The sequence below is a fragment of the Apium graveolens genome, chromosome 8 (genome assembly GCF_009905375.1).
Source record: "Apium graveolens cultivar Ventura chromosome 8, ASM990537v1, whole genome shotgun sequence".
NCBI lineage: Eukaryota > Viridiplantae > Streptophyta > Magnoliopsida > Apiales > Apiaceae > Apium > Apium graveolens.
The window spans coordinates 204,387,251-204,394,903 of record NC_133654.1 but is presented as its reverse complement, the minus strand read 5'-3'; the positions used below and the strand labels follow the sequence as shown (position 1 = coordinate 204,394,903).

General features: G+C 38.1%; 1 non-coding gene across 1 annotated transcript; it reads right to left on the bottom strand.

The window, feature by feature from the left end:
• Window positions 1–1,532: 1,532 nt before the first annotated feature.
• On the bottom strand, window positions 1,533–1,639 carry LOC141681600 (small nucleolar RNA R71). The gene has a single exon (XR_012559027.1). It is a non-coding gene; the product is annotated as a small nucleolar RNA R71 (small nucleolar RNA).
• Window positions 1,640–7,653: the final 6,014 nt, after the last annotated feature.

Below are 7,653 nucleotides of genomic sequence, written 5' to 3'. Positions count from 1 at the left end.
TTGCAGGATATTAAAATCCCTTAAAGAATTATTTTCATAAGAAGGTGTGTATTACCAAGGAAAACTATTTTCGAATAAAACATAAATATCATATATGATGTTATCATACAGTCATTTTCATACTATACATTATTATGCTGGGCATTATAGCTCACACTTATTTTCTTAAATTGACACAACACAACAGTGAATCAAGATGCCTTCCATGAGAACCACAGCTAGAAAACGGGTAGGAAATGGCCAGATGTTCCGTAGATTGTTTGGTGTTGTACCACATGTAGTCAGAATAAGCTGGATTAGTTTTCAGTTGTTTATAGTTCGGCTTATTTATAAGTATGACTTATGTAAGGTAGAAAACAAGAAACGTAGATTTGGCCGGCGGACTAGCCTTACTTAAAGGTCACTCCCCGGTAAGATTAATTACTTTTGGGTTGTAATAAATATCACTTGATGGTTGACCATTACTCTAGTTATGATGGTTCGTTTCCAAGACAATAACCTGTAAGTGTGTGTGTGTGATAAGTGTGGGTCGTGAAGCGTGAGTATTTACATAGTGTAGTGTGAGTTGTGTGAGTTTAGATGGCGTGGTTTCCGAGACTCCTGATCCCGAATTTTAGGGCGCCACATTGGTAGTAGGGTATTTGTACAACGAAAGTTGGCGTTTACTAGTTTCGTGTTATCTAATTAGTGTGATCACCATCACATGCTAAGGTTAAAAACAATGACTTTAAATGAAGTAGTAATGAAATTAGAATCCCATGTTTGTCATATATATTAATTCAACCTTAATTCTATTAATTAACGCTATTTAGTATAATCTCTTAGTTTAATCAAAACCCAATTTGTTATTTGTCTTAGCATTGAGCGATAACCATACATTGTTGCATAGGTGCATAAATTAAACTTAATCTAACCAGTCTCTTTGGGAACGAATCTAATTTATATCTTATACTACTTACGAACGCATATACTTGCATAAATTTTAGCGCGTGTTTTCGCCCTAACAAGTTTTTGGCGCCGCTGCCGGGGACTCAGTGTTAATTTTTAGTTTATGTGCTTGTCATCACTGGTCGTTAAAGTTCATTGACTCGGATTCTTTTACTTTCAGGGTTTATTTGTTTGTGTTTCAGGTGCTCATTATAATGGGAGATCCAGTAGCATGACCGAAAGCCTTGATGGATTTTTCTAAACCCAAGATCAATGACATTCAATCTAGCATTGTCAGGCCAGCTATCACAGCTAATACCTTTGAGATCAAACCTGGCATAATTCAATGGGTGCATAATTCAATCCAGTTTGAGGGTTCTCCAATGGAAGATCCCAATATGCACATTAGGGATTTCATTGAGATCTGCGACACCTTTAAGTTCAACGGTGTTTCTGAAGATGCTGTGAAGCTGAGACTATTCCCATTCTCCCTGAGGGACAAGGCTAAGAGCTGGTTACACTCTCTACCAGTTGGTTCAATTACTACTTGGGAGGATCTCGCTCAAAAATTTCTTACTAAATTCTTCCCTATGGCGAAGACAGCTGCAATGAGGAATGCTTTTACTCAATTTGCACAACAATTGGGAGAATCTCTATGTGAAGCTTGAGAGCGCTACAAGGAGATGCTTAGGAAGTGTCCTTATCATGGAATGCCTAATTGGATGATCATCAATTGCTTGTATAACGGTTTGGGAGCACAGTCAAGACCTATGCTCGATGCAGCATCAGGTGGAGCATTATGGGTAAAGAGCTATGAGGAAGCTTATGCGCTAATTAAACTAATGGCTGCTAATTAATATCAGTATCCAGCTCGGAGATTACCACAGGGAAAGGTAGCAGGAGTTCTTGAAGTGGATATAGCTACGGCTATCACTGCTCAACTAAAAGAGTTGTCTATGAAGATCAATTTTCTGGCTAACTATGGTGTTAATCAGATAACCAGAGTTTGTGAGTTTTGTGCAGGTTCGCATGCGATGGAGCAATGCGCTATATCTAGTGAATCTGCTCAGTTTGTGAGTTTGTGAGCAAGTTTCAGAGATCGCAACAACCAGTTCCAGCCACTTATCATCCTAACAACTGGAATCATCCTAACTTCAGCTGGAGCAACAATCAGAATACGATGCAACAGCCGTTGCAGCAGTTTAGAAACAAGCAATTCAATCCTCCTGGTTTTCAGCATCAATTTGCACCAAGACAACAACTCCAATTTCAACAACAACCGCATGGAAGTGCCGGTCAATCTTTGAATGAAAAATCTGAATTGGAGGAGTTGAGGCTTATGTGCAAAACTCAGGCTCTTATATGCGAAGGCCAGGATGTTTCTATCAAGATTTTGGAGAACCAAATAGGGCAAATTGCCAATACTTTGTTGAATCGACAACCTGGTACACTTCCTAGTGATACAAAGCCAATCCAGGCAAGAGGAAAGTTGAAGAACATGTGATTGCCATCACCTTGAGGTCTGGAAAGGTTGTAAGCCCTTAAAAATCTCAAGTTTAAGAAAATGCAGGTGTGGCTGAAGAAAAAGTGCTGAAGGATGCCTAGGTGGAACCAAGGAAGAAAACTGTGGAACACACTCCTTCTGAGGGTAATACAGGGGAGAAACAGGTCTATCCTCCACCTCCTTTTCCTAAGAGGCCTCAGAAGCATAAGTTGGATAAGCAATTTGCTAAGTTTTTGGAGGTGTTCAAGAAACTTCATATCAACATACCTTTCGCTGAAGCTCTTGAACAGATGCCTAGCTATGTGAGGTTTATGAAAGGTATTCTCTCTCAGAAAGTGAAGCTCGATGACTTAGATACCGTTGCTCTTACGGAGGAATGCAGTGCTGTGCTGCAACAAAAGTTACCTCCAAAGCTTAAAGATCCTAGATGCTTCACTATTCCTTGCACTATTGGAAACTTGTCTTTCGACAAGTGTTTATGTAATTTGGGAGCGAGCATCAATCTGATGCCCTTGTCTATCTTCAACAAGCTTGGTCTACCTGATCCAAAGCCGAAATATATGTCCTTACAGTTGGCCGATCGTTCTATTACATATCCACGAGGCAATGTGGAGGATGTGTTCGTCACGGTGGACAAACTTATCTTTACTGCTGACTTTATAATTCTAGATATTGAGGAAGATAAGAAGATTCCCATCATTTTGGGAAGACCATTCTTGTCTACAGGCCAAACTATGATCGATGTGCAAAAAGAAGAGCTTACGATGAAGGTTCACGATCAAAAGGTCACTTTTAATGTGTTCAAGGCAATAAAGTTACCCACATCTAAAGAGGAGTGCTTTAAAGTAGAGTGGGTCGACTCTACTTAATCCAAAATAAAGCAAGATTAGTTGCACAAGGATATACCCAAATAGAAGGTATAGACTTTGATGAAACATATGTACCGGTAGCAAAAATTGATTCAATTCAAATGCTATTGGCTTATGCTTGTCATAAAAATTTCAAAGTCTATCAAATGGATGTGAAATCTGCATTCTTAAACGGGATCTTGGAAGAAGAAGTATATGTAAAACAACCTCCCGGTTTTGAAGATGCAACATATCCCGATTATGTCTATAAATTATATAAAGCTCTATATGGCTTAAAACAATCCCCAAGAGCATGGTATGAAAGGTTGAGCAAGTTCCTCCTAGAAAATAAATTTAAGATGGGAACGGCCGATAAAACCTTATTTACGAGGCAAGATAAAGATGATATATTGCTCGTACAAATATACATAGATGACATCATATTTGGTGTTATTTCCAATCAATGCAACAAGAATTACAAAAGGGGGGGTTGAATGTAATTCTGGCTTCTTTTCTGATTATAAGAATGTTCTTACTTAATATATAATTGTGTTTGATTTTGCAAGAAGTGCGGAATGAAAGTAAAATGGAAATCAAAACACAAAGCAATAAAACACAAGGCTTTAAAACTTTCTGGTGGATTTGAACTTATCCACCAGAGATATATATATAAAGGTGAGAACTCTGTGATGCTTGAATAGCACACAGCTGCTTACAAGTGAACTTACAGAATTACAAAGAGATGCTTAACAGATACAGCTTTATCTATCTCTTTGAAAATAATGCTTACTTAGTTGTTTTATTCTACTTGCTACACTTGGTTTATATACTACCAAGTTATATGATAAAAGATAAACAAGTAAAACAAAAATTGTTTCTAGTCTAATTTTATGCTTCTTCATTACTCTATCCAGCATCTTTGAATATCTTCATAATTGCATGGAAATGGTAATGCTTCTTTGTTCTCTAAATCCTGCAATTAGGCTGCCACATTCCATTTGCAAACACCCGACGCATGTGACTGTGTTGTCACTGTCAATTGCTATTTTGAATATGATCATCCGTCAGGACTATGTTGGTCATCTGTCGAATTCCTTGTTGATTATCTATCGGGAGCTTTTGTAGATCATCCGTCGGGAGCCTTTCTGCTACGTGAATCTATTTCACTTACATAGAATTACAAGACATCTTATATTTACAATTAGCCAACCTATTCTGCATATCAATCTAGTAGTCAACATGACTTAAAAAATCCTACAACATCTACTCAACTATTACATTATTTTTTGCATGCATGTGCTACAAGACTTATTATTACATAAGCTACACTCTCGATGGATGTTCAGTGGTCATCCGTCGGGGCTATAAATTTCATCCGTCGAGACTATTATAGAACATCCGTCGAGAGCTACAAAAACACTAATTTAAATCTACTAATGTGTTTTGTCCAACTTATCATCAAGTTCACAACATATTCCTAACAATCTCCCCCAATTTATGTCTACTGGAATTCTAGCCATAAATTAAGAGAAACTTGATGATAACAAAACACCCTAAATGTACCAATTTGAATTATGGTAGATAAAACTAGTAAGTGCTACAGTTTATTTGAAAATTGAACAAAGTAAAGTGTACAAAGAGTTCTCACAATCATTTTCAAGATGCTCCTCTAGTCTGAGCAGATGTGATCTATTTCCTTGATTGTCTTGCTTTCTTCCCAAGCTTCCTGTTGTTTTCTTCTATTTGATTTTGGAGTTGTCTGTGAAATTCAAGTTCTTAGCATTTGATAGATCTAGCTTTTCTTGCATTTCTAATGGAGTCTCATTGCTTGAGATGCTCAATTGGTCATCCAGTCTGAAGAATCTCCTAACACCTTTTTCATCCATGAATTCCATCAGCCAGTAAGGCCTCAAGTGCACTCTATTTCCTGTGAAGGGAATTGATAGAGTCCTTGGGAGTGCATCTGAGGCTTTTCTACTCCTTAGTTCTTCTATCTTCTTTAGAATCATTCTCTTGGCAGTCACATTGAATCCAAAGTTTTTCTTTAAAGATGAGAAGATCTTTATCAAAATAGAACAGCTTTGTTGAAGAATCCTTGTATTTGAACACCAGTCTTTCAGGGAGATTTCTGTGAGCATCAATTACTCTCACTTCTTCTAGTTCATTCATGTAGAGATTTATATTTGAAAATTCTTTGATGTCACTGATATATAGAAGATCTCCCTTGTTGACAGTTGGTTGAGTTTTGGTTAAGGATTTTATTTTGAGTCTCATAGGCTTGACCTTCTTGATTGCTCTTATCTTTGTCTTATTTAACTTGTTGAAGATTGGTAAAGTAAGCGCATGAAGAGGTAAACTATCCTAGTCTATAGGCTCATCCTTGGGAACTATTGGCTCATCATGAATATTCCTTGTAGGATCTACCTTAGGTTCATGCTGCACCACTGAAGGCGTGGATGTTTAAGTTATAAATGTAGGCTGGTTGGGAATGTAATCTTTCATCTCATCATCAGTGAAGTCCAATTTTCTTTTGACCCTCACTTTGTATCTTGGCTTCTTTATCTGTTAAAGTTCCTTGTGCATTTTCTGATCTTGAGCTTCAGCTATCACAAGTTGCTTCTCAGGAATCTCAGTTGCAGTTTTCACAGCTTGGAGCTTGGCTACTATGGCAGCTTGCTTTTTCTTTTATTTGAGCTTCTTAGCATCTAAAGCAGCTTACTTCTTTTCTTGTTTAATCCTCTCCTTTTCTTCCTTCTTAGCTTTTACAAACTGAGGATGTCCAACCACCACACAGATTTCTTTCCCATTCCTGTAGATATTAGCAATTCTTCTCTTTACCACTGAGTTAATTGAACTTTGAAGAATGCAATGGACCTTGCCAATAGCTTCTTTTCATCTGGCCTTGGAGTCTCAAACATAAGGTCCAAGGGGTTATTGTCAGATGACTTTGGATAATTTCTTTTGGGCTTGAAAACCAAGTTGGCTCTTGGAGACTTTATACATGAAGGTTGGCCCTTTTCCAAATTACCCAGACTCATTTCATTTGCAGAAATTTGTTTCAATTGAGAGAAGTGAGAAAATACCTTGTCTTTCTTCTCAATTGGACCAAACTTCTTTACTATCTCTTCATCAATTTTCTTCCATTTTTCATCCAGTTCCTTCTCAACTGTTGCAACACCAAGCTTCTTGAATTTTTCATTTAATTCCAACTTAGCAGCTGCTATCTGGATCAGATCAATGATGTCCAGGACTGGTGGCTTAGGAAAAGTAATTTTTGGCACAATTACTTGACTGACTTGTATGTTTAGCACATTCTCCCCCTTACTTGTTGGCTCCTCCTAGCTAACTGGAACAATTGATTCTTTATCCCCCTTTTTGTTACCATCAAGTTGAGTAGAGGTAGAAGTCTGTGCAGCCACTAGCTTTTGAAGCAACTGAGTTTGTTGAGCTTGATGTAAGTGGATTGCAGTTATGGATGCTTTCAGTGTTTTGAGTCTTGTATCCAAGGAGTCCACCTTGATGGCTAGATCAATATTTTTTCTTAGTTGTCTGGTGATGTCAAGCATGGTTGTGTTGGGAAATTTAGCATCCAGTCTCTCAGAAACATCCTTCTTGACTTGATCAATTTCTGTTTTAATTATAGTGACATCCAGATTGTGTTGAAGAGATTGAATTTGGTGCAGTTGAAGAGAATTGAGATGTGCTTGAAGAAGCTTCTTGGTGTTGGCATTGGTTGTAGCTTGAAGAGCTGTCTGAGTTTGTTGAATGATATGAAAGAGAAAAGACTTGAAATGTTGCTTATCACATTCTTTGGAAAACACCCAAGATGGAGTGTTTGACCTGGAGCTAGGGCCTGCTTATCCCCTATGTCCATAAACTCTCCTTCATCATCATCTTCATCCCCAAATAAATCCTCAGAATCACCAGTTCCATAATCAATGTCATCACCAGCTGTGGGTTGCATGGCTGTGATGGCATCCTTGGCCCTTTGCATAGAAGCAACAGTGTACACCAAGTTGAGCATCCTTTCAGCATCCTCATTGCCCTGTCCAGCTAGAGTTTGATAAGCTGGAACAGGATGAGTAAATGTCTTAGCATCCAAGGAGATAGAATCTATGACAGCTTGATATTCTTGCTGAAATAGTCTTTCCTTTTCTGCATCATTGACATTCATTGACTCACTAGAAATGGCTTCCATCCTTATATCTTATGTACCTGTATTTCTCTCATTTTCTCTATATTCTTGCATCAAGGGCTCCCCTTGGCTCACCACCCTCACACCCTCACCTTCACCTACTAAGGTGGAACTCCCCTCACTCACTTTTTCTAGGCTGGAAGAAATAGCTTGCATAATTTCTCTCTTTTCCTCTCCTT